A 14,147-nucleotide genomic window follows, 5' to 3' on the forward strand; every position below is an offset into this window, starting at 1 on the left:
TTCCTTAAAACTCCTGCTCCTTTTCCTTATTTTTTCTCCTTCATGAAATACGAAAAATGTCCTACTGAGGTTTCAAACTAATACAAATACCCCTATTCCATCACAGACCTCTGAACAATGCAATGTGTAATAGGGACATGTACAACCCCTTGAATTGGGGTCCAAAAACCAAGGACATAAATGCAGGATGGGGGACAGAGATTAGAAGCAAAATGTGAGAAGGTTCTCGGCATTCTTTTTGCCTCTACTCAAGGTGACAAGATTATCCAAAAAGTTAGTAGGGTTAAAGACTTTACTAATCCTATATAATAAAAGAGAAACATGTAAATTGACCATCCCTCCACTACGCTCACCAGCCAATCAGGCGTGGGTATGCAAATTAACCTGACAAAGATGGCGGGTTAATTTGCATGCACAGGCACCAGGCAGAGAGCAGAGCGGGAGAGCTGGCGGAGAGTGGAGGGGCTTGGAGAACTTGGCTCCCGAAGCCGCCAGACGGAGAGCAGAGAGGAAGAGCTGGTGGCTTGGAGGACTTGGCAGAGTGGGAGGCCGTGGGACGGAGACAGAGCAGGAAGGGAAAACCAAGAGCGCGGGGAGCACCAGGAATTCTGGGAATAGTAGTTCTGGTGGCAGCCCCAGGACTGGAAGCGGAAGCCCAGAGCGCAGAGAGCACCAGGAATGCTGGGAATCATAGTTCTGGTGGCAGATGGATCTCCTCGGCCAGTGATGGCGAACCTTTTGAGCTCGGCGTGTCAGCATTTTGAAAAACCCTAACTTAACTCTGGTGCCGTGTCACATATAGAACTTTTTTGATATTTGCAACCATAGTAAAACAAAGTCTTATATTTTTGATATTTATTTTATATATTTAAATGCCATTTAACAAAGAAAAATCAAGCAAAAAAATGAGTTCGCGTGTCACCTCTGACACACGTGTCATAGGTTCGCCATCACTGTCCTAGACACTAGAACAAAGTGAGCCTGGAGCAAGTTACTGTTGCGGTAGGGGATGGAGGGAAAGCAAAGGTGAGAGACATAAGTATAATCAGAGTGTCTAGGAAAAATTGAAGGGAAGATATCCTAAAACTTCCAGGAAATCTCCACCAATGAAGCAAAGAAAAAAATTGCCTCTATTATTCTGTGAGCAACAAACCAAACTGCGTTGGGGTCTCAGACAATTCGCTCATATGACTGCAAAGAAAGACAGAAACTCCTGGATTGGAGAGGGCTCCCCTGAGGGCTCCCAGATTGGAGAGGGTGCAGGTCGGGCTGAGGGACCCCTACATCCCCCAGTGCACGAATGTCATGCACCGGGCCTCTAGTCTAGGTATAATGTTCTAAAGGATAGAAGATATCCTATTCTTTTCTGATTAGACCAAATCAAAGAGCCTGAGTTAGTTTGGAAGCTACACACCAAAAGGACGAGAGTTACAAGCCAGTTGTTTTGTAGAGCATTTCTCAACTTGGGCTGTGTGATGCTTCCTCATGATTAGATTAGGTTATGCATTCTTAGCAGGAGTACCACAGAAGTGACCCTGTGATCTTCTTGGTACATAGTATCAGGAGTTGATTTGTTCCATTACCATTGAAGTTACTTTTAATGACTTGGTTAAGATAGTGTCTGCCAGGTTTCTGCATTTTAAAATAGCTATTTTGGGGGAGTTCATTTGAGATCTTGCTCTCTGGCATATGTTGTCATTTTAGCTCAAATAAACTCTTAAAATCCTCATAGAACAAGCTTGCAAACAGCAGATTACCCACCCCTCGCCTGGCCTATGAACCTGAGTCAGGCTCCTTAGGGGCACCATCCATCCTTTTTTCCATCAGAAACCAGGGGTGAGGCCACGTAGGTGTTCTGCATGTGTGTAGGTTGCAGTGAACTCCTCGGATGGTGGAGGGGCAATCCCGCAGTGGAGCAGAGTGGCTCTGTTTGTGCCACTCTGAGAGGAGCGCGGGGTACCTTTAGTCCCCCACTTTTAAATGAGTAGACAGCCCAGGACCACTAGACATTTGAGGAAGTGATTAATATGAAACAGAAAAAACAACTTGGAGAAAGAAAGGACTATTCAAGGAGAAGAAAAGGACTATCATTAATATCTTCAGAGAAATATTTTAAAAGATATTTTTAATGCCAGCTTTATTGAGGTTTAATACAGTGAGTTTTAGTATATTCTGTGTAGCCACCACAACCACTAATAAAAAAAGGATATTACAACCATGAAATAACAAAATACTAATATTAAAAACAGGCTATTCAGAAAAATTTTAAAGCTCTTGAAAATTAAAATATCAAGGCAAAATAAAAATATTGACAGATTTTGGAAGACAATCCTTATTAGGCTGGAAGACAGAGTTAACTAAAGTGCCCCAAAAGTAGAGTAAAAAAGACAAAATGATGGAAACTGAAAAAGAAAAGAAGAAAAATCAATCCAGGACATCCAACATCCAAATAATGAGCTCCAGAAAAAGGGTACACAGAAAACAGAGAGGAGGAAATCATAATTGTTATAGTTCAAGATAATTTCCCCATACAAGGGACAAGAGTTCTGAGACTAATTAAAGCACATCATAATGAAATTTCATAACACTGAGAGAAAGAGAAGTCCCTACCTCCAGGAGAAGATGCAGTTCCAAGTAAAAGGCTAAGAATCAGAATGGGACTGATTCAGCAGTTACACTGGAAGCCAGAAGGCAAGGGGAGCAGGACCTTCAACATTCTCAGGGACTCTCCTAACCCAGAAGTCATACTCAGCCCAATACCATCAACTGTGCAAGAGAATAAAAACATTCCTACACAAAAAAGAACTACTTAACACTCCCTTGTTCAGAAAGCTAGTAGATGAGGATGTGGCCATTTGAAGGAATACACCAAGAAAGAGGAAGAATGGGATCCGACCAAGAGAAAATGAATCCCCAGATAATGGAGATTCTCAGATGCTACCTGCACAGGAGACCTAGAGAATACCAAGTTTACCAGTAGATTGAAGCAGATCAGAAGGCACTAGGAAACAGGCTTTGAGAACATGAACTGATAGAATACCCATGTAACTGAACATATTGAATGTTTGTGTGAGAAGAGATTTAGAAAATCTGGGGTTAAATTAATGGTAAAAGACAAAAATATTAAGTAAAAGAAAAGTACCAATTTAATGGTTAACGCCAAAGAAAATGTCTAATAAAGGAAACGTAAACATGGAATACTACACGGCCAAGCTATGAATAAAATTTCTATAATAATGAACATATCAAGAGTGATCTAAAAAAACTGAAACAAGGGAGGACAAGAGATGTGCAGGTATAGACAAGGACAGGAAGGTGAAAGACAACTAAAGTCTCATAGTCTACAGTGGGAATAAAATGGATATAACCTAAACCTAAAAACTCAAAGAATATAAACACAGTCAGACTAAAAGGAAATCTGGATTAGAGTATGATGTCAGATTTACTGCTTATTCTGAGACCTGGGACAAGACTCTGGGCCTCTCTAAATCTCAATTCCTCTTTCCACCCTACCTTTCTTCATAGCTTATCGTGAGGATCCAAAGACTTAGCAAAGAAGACTATGCCTAGTAAACCGCAGAGAGCTGTTGTTACAATCTAGCTAGAAGCCGTTATTGCTCTGTAGAGAAGAAATGGAAGAGTGGGCTGGCTGACTGCAGATTTGCATCCATTTGCCTTGGTCTGAGGGCAGCATGAGACAGGACATAGGCCATTCCTATTGAACCTCCTTGACCACTACTGAGATCAAGACCATGGTACATAGATGAAAATGTGCCAAAATCATCAGAGACCAGAATTGTGTGCCCAGACCAGCAGAATGCAATGCAGTGAGCATAGGCTGCACGCTAGTTCAACTTGGGAGAAACACGCTCCATCAGAAGTCCAAAGACCTGGATCTGGTCCCAGTTCTGCTACTTATTGACTGAGAGGACCACTATCCATTTAAGGCCTAGTTCACTCATCTGTAAGACTGTTTCACATCCCATGTCTAAGTGAAATAGTAAAAGGACTCTCACATAGAAGGAGTAAACAATCTAGTGTAAAACAAAAATATTGAAAAATAACACTACTGACAGCAACATTTATTGAGCATTAAGCATGTGCCAGGCACTGTTCTAGGTGCTTCACATGAACTAATTCATAATCCTCACATCAACTAGGTAAGGTAGATAGTATTATTATGTTCGTTTTATGGGTGAGGCAACTGAAACAAGAAGTGGTCATATAAGTCGATCAAGGTCACATGGCTTGAGGGTGGAACTAGGATTTGTCCACAAGCAGGCTGACTCCAGGGCCCAATTCTCAAGCTCAGTCTAAAGAACAGTAAAATAGGTAGACTTATAAAGCAGCAAACTCGCGGATACCATTAATAGGCTAACTACAGGTGTCCAGGATATTACAGAAGGGAATCCCTTTATGGGGGAAGAGAGACAGGTTGCATGCAATGGTTACTAAGGTCCCAGCCAACTCAGACTCTAGATTAGGTGCCAAACAAGTATCATCCCTCCGATCTACCATGTTCTCTCTCACCTAAGAAGGTACAGCACATGCTGTACCTTTCTTCCTTTGCCTGGAAAATTCTTCCAGCCTCTCAAGCTTTGGTTTGGTGAAGCCTTTCTCAAACTCCATTCTACTATTAAATGCTTCTCTGTGGTCCTTTTTTTAAAACATTGTTTTAGCTTATTTGTTTGTTTGCTTATTTATTTACTAGAGGCCCGGTGCACAAAAATTTGTGCACTTGGCGGGGGGGTGGTCCTCAGCCCGGCCTGTGCCCTCTCCCAGTCTGGGACCCCTCGGGGGATGACCACCTGCTGGTTTAGGCCCGCTCCCTGGGGGGATTGGGCCTAAGCTGGCAGTCAGACATCCCTCTAGCAGCCCGGCAACCCTTGGGGGATGTCCACTTGCCAGCAGAGAGCAGGCCTAAGCTGCAGTCGGACATCCTTAGCACTGCTGAGGAGGCGGGAGAGGCTCCCACCACCACTGCTGTACTGGCAGCCATCAGCCTGGCTTGTGGCTGAGCAGAGCTCCCCCTGTGGGAGCGTACTGACCGCCAGGGGCCAGCTCCTGCATTGAGCATCTGCCCCCTGGTGGTCAGTGTGTGTCATAGTGACCAGTCATTCCGTTGTTCTGCTGTTAGGGTCAATTTGCATATTACCCTTTTATTATATAGGATTTTTAAATATATTTTTATTTATTTCAGAGAGGAAGGGGGAGGTAGAGAGAGATAGAAACATCAATGATGAGAGAGAATCATTGATTGGCTGCCTGCTGCACGCCTCCTACTGGGGCTCAAGCCTGCAACCCAGGCATGTGCCCTTGACCGGAATCGAACCCAGGACTCTTCAGTCCACAGGCCGACGCTCTATCCACTGAGCCAAACCAGCTAGAGCTAATTTATTTGAGAGAGAAAGAGAGAGAAAGAGAGAGAGAGAGAGAACAGAGAGTGACATCGATTTTGTTGTTCCACTTATCTATGCATTCATTGGTTGATTCTTGTATGTTTGCTGACCACGATCAAACCCACAACCTTAGTACATAGGGATGATGCTCTAACCAACTGAGCTATTCGGCCAGGGCTTCTCTATAGTGCTTGAAAGTGGAAAGGGCTTAGGATGGACAAAAGGGAAGAGAAAGAGAACAAAGGACAAAATGCCCACATGTATGGGAAGCAGTGAATGGACCTAGATGCTTAAAGAGCACTGGGAGATAAGCATGGAAAGACTTAAATGTTAGACTAACATTTGACACTGAAGTTTCTAAAACAAGACAGTACATGATGAAGTGGCATTTTGGAAATCACGTAAAGGCAAAAGAGATATGACCTTTCCTCCACAGCTCTCTTGGATCATGAATTGCTCCACAAGAAGCCAATACCATCAACCTCCTCACAGCAAAGCACTCAGAGCCAAAATCACCCCCAAGATCTTTCTCTTCTAAACTGCCGCATCACCCGTAATGGCCATCACTCACTGAAGACTTCCTGTGTATTGGATATTACAGGCTCCTGGCTAGGGGGGACTCAGAGCCTCGCTGCAGAACAGGACCAGACAACCAGACAGTGTGCTCTAAGTGCCAAGTGACCTGTACAGAAGAGAAAACAAAAAGCCTAAAGGGTGGGGCTGGAAACTCCATTATACAGAAGCCATCTGAATCCCGCCACAAGAAAGGCTTGGTCCTGGTCAGGTGACAGTACCAAGACAGGGAATCTTGAAGAACTGAGAAAAGCAAGGTCCACACACAGGACAAGGAAGGTATCCCACTGGCTAGAGCACAGGACTTGTGCAGGAGACAGAGATAGATGAGGTCAGACAGGGGAATAGGCCAGCCTGTGGGCTCCCGCTCATTCAGAGGATCCCTCAGGAAGTGGGGAGCCCCCGTGGGCTGCGAGCTGAGGATAAGCCATGCTGGTAGCCTGCTTCATCTTTATGGTGCATATACACGTCTCTCACACTCTGTGTCTTGAAGGGCTAGAGAATTACAACTGTATTATATTTGCATGGTTCTGGGGCTCAGAGCCATTTTAAATTAGTTGATTAATACTTCCAACATGGTAACACCAAAATAGTATTGTTCTCCAAATTTCCTCTAAACCCAATAGTGACTAAGAGCCTTTTAAATTTTTCACTAATATCTGTTTCCTCCAACATCAAGAAATATCTTTTTTAAAAATATATTTTTATTGATTTCAGAGAGGAAGGGAGAGGGAGAGAGAGAAACACCAATGATGAGATAGGATCATTGAACTGACTGCCTCCTGCACATCCCACACTGGGGATCGAGCTTGCAACCGGGCATGTGCCATAACCTGGAATCAAACTGTGACCTCCTGGTTCATAAGTTGACACTCAACCACTGGGCTATGCAGCCGGCCTCTTTTTTTTATTATTATTATTATTGTTAATCCTCACCCGAGAATATTTTTTCCATTGATTTTTAGAGAAAGTGAAAGGGAGGGAGAGAAAGAGAAAGCGAGAGGGAGGGAGAGAGGAAGAGGAAAGGGAGGAGAGAGAAATGGGGGTGGGGTGGAGAGAGAGAGAGAGAGGAGAGAGACATATCGATTGGTTGCCTCCTGCACGCCCCCTGACTGGGGTGGGGGACTGAACCTGCAACCCATCCCTTTGTGGGCCTACACTCCAACCATTGAGCAACACCAGCCAGGGCAAGAAATATCTTATTAAAAGGTTGCAGATTGAACATATGCCGAAGGAATTTCTTCTCTGATAATGCTCCTAAGGCAATGGAAACTAAAGAGAAAATAAACAAATGGGACTACATCAAAATAAAAAGCTTTTGCACAGCAAAGGAAACCATCAACAAAACAACAAGAAGACCCACTGCATGGGAGAACATATTTGCCAATGATATCACCGATAAGGGTTTAATCTCCAACATTTACAGGGAACTCATGAAACTTAACAATAGGAAGATAAACAATCCAATCAAAAAATGGGCAACGGACCTAGATAGACACTTTTCGAAAGAGTACATACAGAAGGCCGAAAGACATATGAAAACATGCTCAAAGTCACTAATTATATGAGAGATGCAAATCAAAATGACAATGCGGTATCATCTCACACCTGTCAGAATGGCTATCATCAACAAATCAACAAACAACAAGTGTTGGAGAGGATGTAGAGAAAAAGGAACCCTTCTGCACTGCTGGTGGGAATGAAGACTGGTGCAGCCACTGTGGAGAACAGTATGGAGCTACCTCAAAAAACTAAAAATGGAACTCCCATTTGACCCAGTGATCCCACTTCTAGGAATATATCCCAAGAAACCAGAAACACCAATCAGAAAGGATATATGCACCCCTATGTTCATAGCAGCACAATTCACCATAGCTAAGATTTGGAAACAGCCTAAGTGCCCATCAGCAGATGAGTGGATTAAAAAACTGGTACATCTACACAATGGAATACTACGCTGCGGTAAAAAAGAAGGAACTCTTGCCATTTGCAACAGCATGGATGGACCTGGACAGCATTATGCTAAGTGAAATAAGCCAGTCAGAGAAAGATAAATACCACATGATCTCACTCATTTGTGGAATATAGAGAACAACATAGACTGATGAACAGGGACAGATCCCAAGACAGAGAAACAGCGATCAGACTATTAATCCCCAGAGGGAAAGTAAGGGAGGGTGGGGGTAAGGGGAAGAGGTCAACCAAAGGACTTGTATGCATGCATATAAGCCAAACCAATGGACATGGACAATAGGGGGAGGAGAGCATGAGTGGGGGGTGGGGAAGATGGGAGTTAATGGGGGGGATGAGGACACATTTGTAATACCTTAACCAATAAAGAATTTAAAGATAAAAAAAAGTTGCAGATTGAATATAAAATACAAGTTTGGAGATGAAGACTGAACCATATTCAATCTCTTAAATGAAACTGAGGGCACTATGGGTGGAAACACTTACTGAGTGCTGGCTATGCACCAGGACTGTGCTAAGACAATAAATAAATGAATTAAAATGGTCCTTCCATCAGGGTTTACAATCCAATGAATTTCACAAAGTAGGCACCAAAACTAATATGACAAATTAATAAAATAAGACCTATTCATATTAAATTCCTACCTTAAAGCCATCTGCTATCAGCCTGTGTTGAGCACTTTTTTCTGCTCTACATGATTTTCTGGAAGCATATAATATTAAGAGCACAAATATCTAATCTCTAATCTCTGATGTCAAATAAGAATTTAATTTTAACTCTATTTCTCTTCTACATATGAGTCAATTAAATATTGCTTCCTGTGAGCAAACCAGAGTATTTCTCCACGGACCACACCCACCATGAGAAAAGAAAGGTGTGTTGTACTATAAAATGATAACATCTCAGACTCTGGGCCATACAGCAACTCCTTTAGAACACCACCTTAAGCAATTATGGTCAGAAACGTGAAGGCAAGACAGCTGTGTGGACATGGAGAGCAATGCAAATTAGTGGCCAAGAAAAAACACCAACATGTAAACCTTGGAAACTTTTAGCTATTTAATAGTAAATAATGTACACTAATGATAACCTGCTCTATGGTGCTAGCTCTTATAAACTGAATGAAGAGAAATAATTCATCATTTTAGTTGCTACTATATTTTATTATTTCACAAAAATCCTTAAACTTTTATTAGAATATCACAATACATTTTCATAAGCTTACTTGCGGAATTAACTAAGACACAGAAATGTGTACTTAAGTCAAAAGACAGACTTGTTTTTAAAGCAGAGAATCAAATGCATGGCTTATATTTACTTATTTTTATATTACTAATATAATACTCCCTTATTTATAGACAGGACAACCAACCACAATGAGATGATCCCAATCACTAGGTATTATTATTATTATTATTATTAATAATTTTGATCCTCACTGGAAGCTATGTTTTATTGCTTGTAGAAAGAGAGGAAGGGAGGGAGGGAGGGAGAGGGAGAGAGAGAGACATCAATATCGGTTGCCTCCCCTATGCACACTGACCAGGAATTGAACCTGCAACCTAAGTATATGCTCTGATTGGGAATCGAACCCGCAACCTTTTAGTGTATGGAGACGACGCTCCAACAGGCTGAGCCACCCGGCCAGGACCCAATCATTAAGTGTTTAAACTTTGGCTAAGCCTTCACTTTGAGTCAGAACCACTCTCTTCAAATAACCAGTGCTAACCAGTGAGAGTCATGAAATTGTAGTAACAACCTAGGCCCCAACTCTCCCACCCAAATCTGCCATAATCGCCTCCTAACTGATCTGCTTAGGTCCACTCTGACCCCACTCTGGTTCTCCCACAAGGCACCCACAACTAGCATGGCACTTTATTTAAAACTCCTCTGTTTCCAAACTCCTATTTAACGAGGATGCAAAAAACTCCCACAATCTGGTCCCTGCCTACTTCTCTAACCTTGTTCTCCTCCTGCTGCATTCTATGATCTAGCCCAGTGGTCGGCAAACTCATTAGTCAACAGAGCCAAATATCAACAGTACAACGATTGAAATTTCTTTTGAGAGCCAAATTTTTTAAACTTAAACTCTATAGGTAGGTACATTGTTATTAACTTAATTAGGGTACTCCTAAGGCTTAGGAAGAGCCACACTCAAGGGGCCAAAGAGCCGCATGTGGCTTGCGAGCCACAGTTTGGATCTAGCCACATGAATAAAAGACTGCTATTATAACCCAATACCTATTTTCTTCCTCAGTAATTAAATTCTGAGTTTTAGCTAAATATGTGGGAAAGGAATAAGGATCTTTCCCAGCCTCCCTTGCAGCTATGTGGCTGGATTTGGGTCAATGGGATATAAGCCATGCCCTTAAGAGAAGAAGTATGGCCCTTTCCCTTTCCTGCTGGTTGGAATGTGGAAACTAAAAGCTGAAGGAGTCACTTGGATCACTAGGTAGAAAGTGTCTGGTGGAGGATGACAGCACAAGATGGATAGAGCCAGGTCCAATAGCTGTGAAACTGCCAAACCTGGACTTTTACATAAGAAGCTTCTTTACTGTTTAAAGCACTGTTGCACTGGGTTTTCTGCCCCTGAGGCAGTTTTACCTAACCCTAATATATGATACCATTCTGCCATATTCTCCATTCTCTGGACTCTGGAGTCATGCATGTGATTCCCACTGCCTGGAACACTGCTAACACCTTCTGCACCGTCTGCTTTCATCTTCAAATCTGAGCTGAAATGTTACTCTCTCAGGTAAGTCTTCCTTGACTCCTTAGATGAGGTTAAATATTCTTGCTATTTTTCCCTTACACCTTCCCTTGGGTAATCCTCACCATGCCTATAATTGCTGGGTTAATGTGAATCTCTTTCGGTATTATATACTCTTTAAGGACAAGTATCTGCTTTGCCCACTGTCATCCAAGTGTTTGGCACTCAGTATATGCCCAACAAATATTTGTTCAATAAACAAATGAATAATGTCATAGCCCTTGCATAATTTCTGGACCACACCTTGAGTACTTCCTGGCCTTACATTACAGGACTCCTGTAAACTTCACCTGTAGTTCTATTCCTGTCTAACAATCTCACAATGTAAACACTATTTCTCTACTCTCTCTCTTGGACAATTCTGAAATGTGTCAAATCCTTCAACAGATCCACACAGCTCTTTCTTACACAGCTTCATTTTCTTATAATGTACCTAGGACTAGAGTGGAAAGAATTATGGATATTCTTGGAGTTTTTAAAAAAATGGAACAGCAATTTTGAAAAAGAAGAACAAAGTTGAAAATATCATGCTATCTGATGTCAAACTATATTACAAGGTTATAGTAATCAAAACATCCTGGTACTAGCATAAAAACAGACCCATAGATTAATAGAACAAAGTAGAGAGCTCAAAAGTAAACCCACGCCTTTCTCTTACCAATATTTTTTTCTGTTTGTTTTTGATTTATTTTAAATATATTTTTTTATTGATTTTTTACAGAGAGGAAGGGAGAGAGACAGAGAGTTAGAAACATCGATGAGAGAGAAACATCGACCAGCTGCCTCCTGCACATCTCCCACTGGGGATGTGCCCGCAACCCAGGTACATGCCCTTGACCGGAATCGAACCTGGGACCTTTCAGTCCGCAGGCCGACGCTCTATCCACTGAGCCAAACCGGTTTCGGCACCAATATTTTTTTCTAATGTATTCCCTCAGACAAGGGAAACAAAAGAAAAAATAAGCGAATGGGACTACATCAAACTAAAAAGTTTTCACACAATACAGGAAACCAGCAACAAAACAAAAAGACAACCTACTGAATGGGAGAAGATATTCAACAATGATATGTCTGATAAGGGAATATGTGTGTGTGTGTGTATGTGTGTGTGTGTATATATATATATATATATATATATATATCCAAAATTTATAAAGAACTCCTACAACTCAACACCAAAACAAACAACCCCATTAAGAAATGGGCAGAGGACCTGAATAGACACTTCTCCAAAGAGGATATACAGGTGGCCAATAGACATATGAAAAGATGCTCAATGTCACTAATCATCAGAGAAATGCAAATTAAAACCACAATAAGGTATCTCTTCACACCTGTCAGAATGGCTATCATCAATAAATCAACAAATAACAAGTGTTGGCAAGGATGTGGAGAAAAGGGAACCCTTGTGCACTATTGGTGGGAATGCAGATTGGTGCAGCCACTATGGAAAACAGTACAGAAGTTCCTCAAAAAATTAAAAATGAGCCCTAGCCAGTTTGGCTCAGTGGATAGAACGTCGGCCTGCAAACTGAAGGGTCCCGGGTTTGATTCTGGTCAAGAGCACATGCCCCGGTTGCGGGCTCAATCCCCAGTAGGGGGCGTGCAGGAGGCAGCTGATCAATGATTTTCATCATTGATGTCTCTCTCTCTCCCCCTCCCTTCCTCTCTGAAATCAATAAAAAAATATATTTTAAGAAAAAAAATGAAACTGCGTTCAAAAAAGAAAAAAAGAAAAAAATGAAACTGCCTTATGATCCACCAATTGCACTTTTGGGTATACATCCAAAGAAATCCAAAATACTAATTCGAAAGAATATATGCAACCCTATGTTCAACTGCAGCATTATTTATAATAGCCAAGATATGGGAGCAACCCAAGTGCCCATCAATAGACTAGTGGATAAAAGAGCTGTGATACTATATACAATGAAATATTCCTTGACCATAAAAAAGAATGAAATCTTACCATTTGTGACAGCGTGGATGTACCTGGAGGGTATTATACTAAGTGAAGTAAGTTAGAGAAAGACAAACACCATATAATATATTACTTATATGTGAAACCTAAAGAACAGAATAAATGAACAAACAAAACTGAAACAGACTCACAGATAGAGAACAGACTGATGGTTGCCAGAGGGAAGGTGGGTTGGGGGACTGAGTGAAAAAGGTGAAGAGATTAAGAAGTACAGATTGGTAGTTACAGAATAGCATAGGGAATATAGTCAGTAACATTGTAATAATTATGTATGGTGCCAAGAAGATACTTGAAATATCAAAATGCTTTGTAAAATATAAGACTATCTAACCACTAGCTGTACACCTGAAACTAATACAATATAACATTGAATGTTACCTGTAATTGAAAAAAAGAAAAGAAAACCCTCACTCACTATTATGACCAACATTTTCAAGAGTTGGGATGACTTACAGGTCTTTTTTAAAGGAAAATATAAAAAAACATACAAACCATATTATCTGAATCTGGCCAAGTACAGGAAAACATTCTTAAAATATTTTACAAGCCTTTGGATCACTTTTTTATGGCATTACAAGTAGCTGTCAATTTACTGCTTTAGGTACTCACACTTACTTCACTGACAGCCTACATGGCTTATTTATTTCAAAAATTAAGCACCTTTTTGTTATAACATTGTGGAGTTAAATAAAATAGAGTCCCAAGAAGGAGGTAATGGAGATAAGACCAACAAAAATCGAGAGACACGAGTAGCAGTCTTCAGTTTTGCCAATGATTTACTGGGTGACCCTGGGTCAGATCTCTTTTAGTAACAATCCAAGTTCTCTTCTTAACTCTAAAATGAAGTGTTCAGTACACATAATTCCTTAGGTCCTCTCCAAGGAAAATATTTTGTTGCCATATCGACTGGCTGTTAATAATTTAATAGAGGTGACATTGGTAATTATGCCAAAAACTATAATTACAAGTATTCACGGGAAATCTGGTATCTGCCTGTAAGTTTTAGGCTCGATGAAGGTTTAAATTAGTCTAAAATATGGTTCTTCAGAGATCTAAAATCAAATGTGTACTTGGAAACGCTAGTTTTTGCCTGATGAGAATGGCTTTTAGAATGTGTTTTTCCAAGGTATGTTATTCTCCTCCCACATTCGTTAGGCGCCCACACTGGATTCAAAAGGTGCTCGGTACAACCCCCCTGGCCAATAAAAAAACAATGGGTTCTCCGGCACTCCCTGGATCACTGTGCCTCCCTTCCCTTAAGCTGTTCTGGAGCCTGATAAGAAAGCTCCAGGGAGCGGTGGATCCAGCGTCCGGCAACTGCACAACCGTCTGCATTACAACATCTGGTCTCGTTCCGTTTTTCAGAGCAAGGTCTAGTCTAGGCTTTCCACATTTCTATGCAAAGTTAAAGCAATTTGTAGCCGCTCTGGTCGCGAACAGCCTGAAAGCACC

General features: G+C 41.4%; 1 protein-coding gene across 1 annotated transcript in view; it reads right to left on the reverse strand.

Annotated features, from left to right (window-relative positions):
* ZZEF1 (zinc finger ZZ-type and EF-hand domain containing 1) overlaps window positions 1-14,147 on the reverse strand; it is a 113,438-nt gene that overhangs the window by 98,373 nt on the left and 918 nt on the right.

Source organism: Myotis lucifugus, unplaced genomic scaffold, assembly GCF_000147115.1.
Source record: "Myotis lucifugus unplaced genomic scaffold, Myoluc2.0 scaffold_657, whole genome shotgun sequence".
NCBI classification, from domain to species: domain Eukaryota; kingdom Metazoa; phylum Chordata; class Mammalia; order Chiroptera; family Vespertilionidae; genus Myotis; species Myotis lucifugus.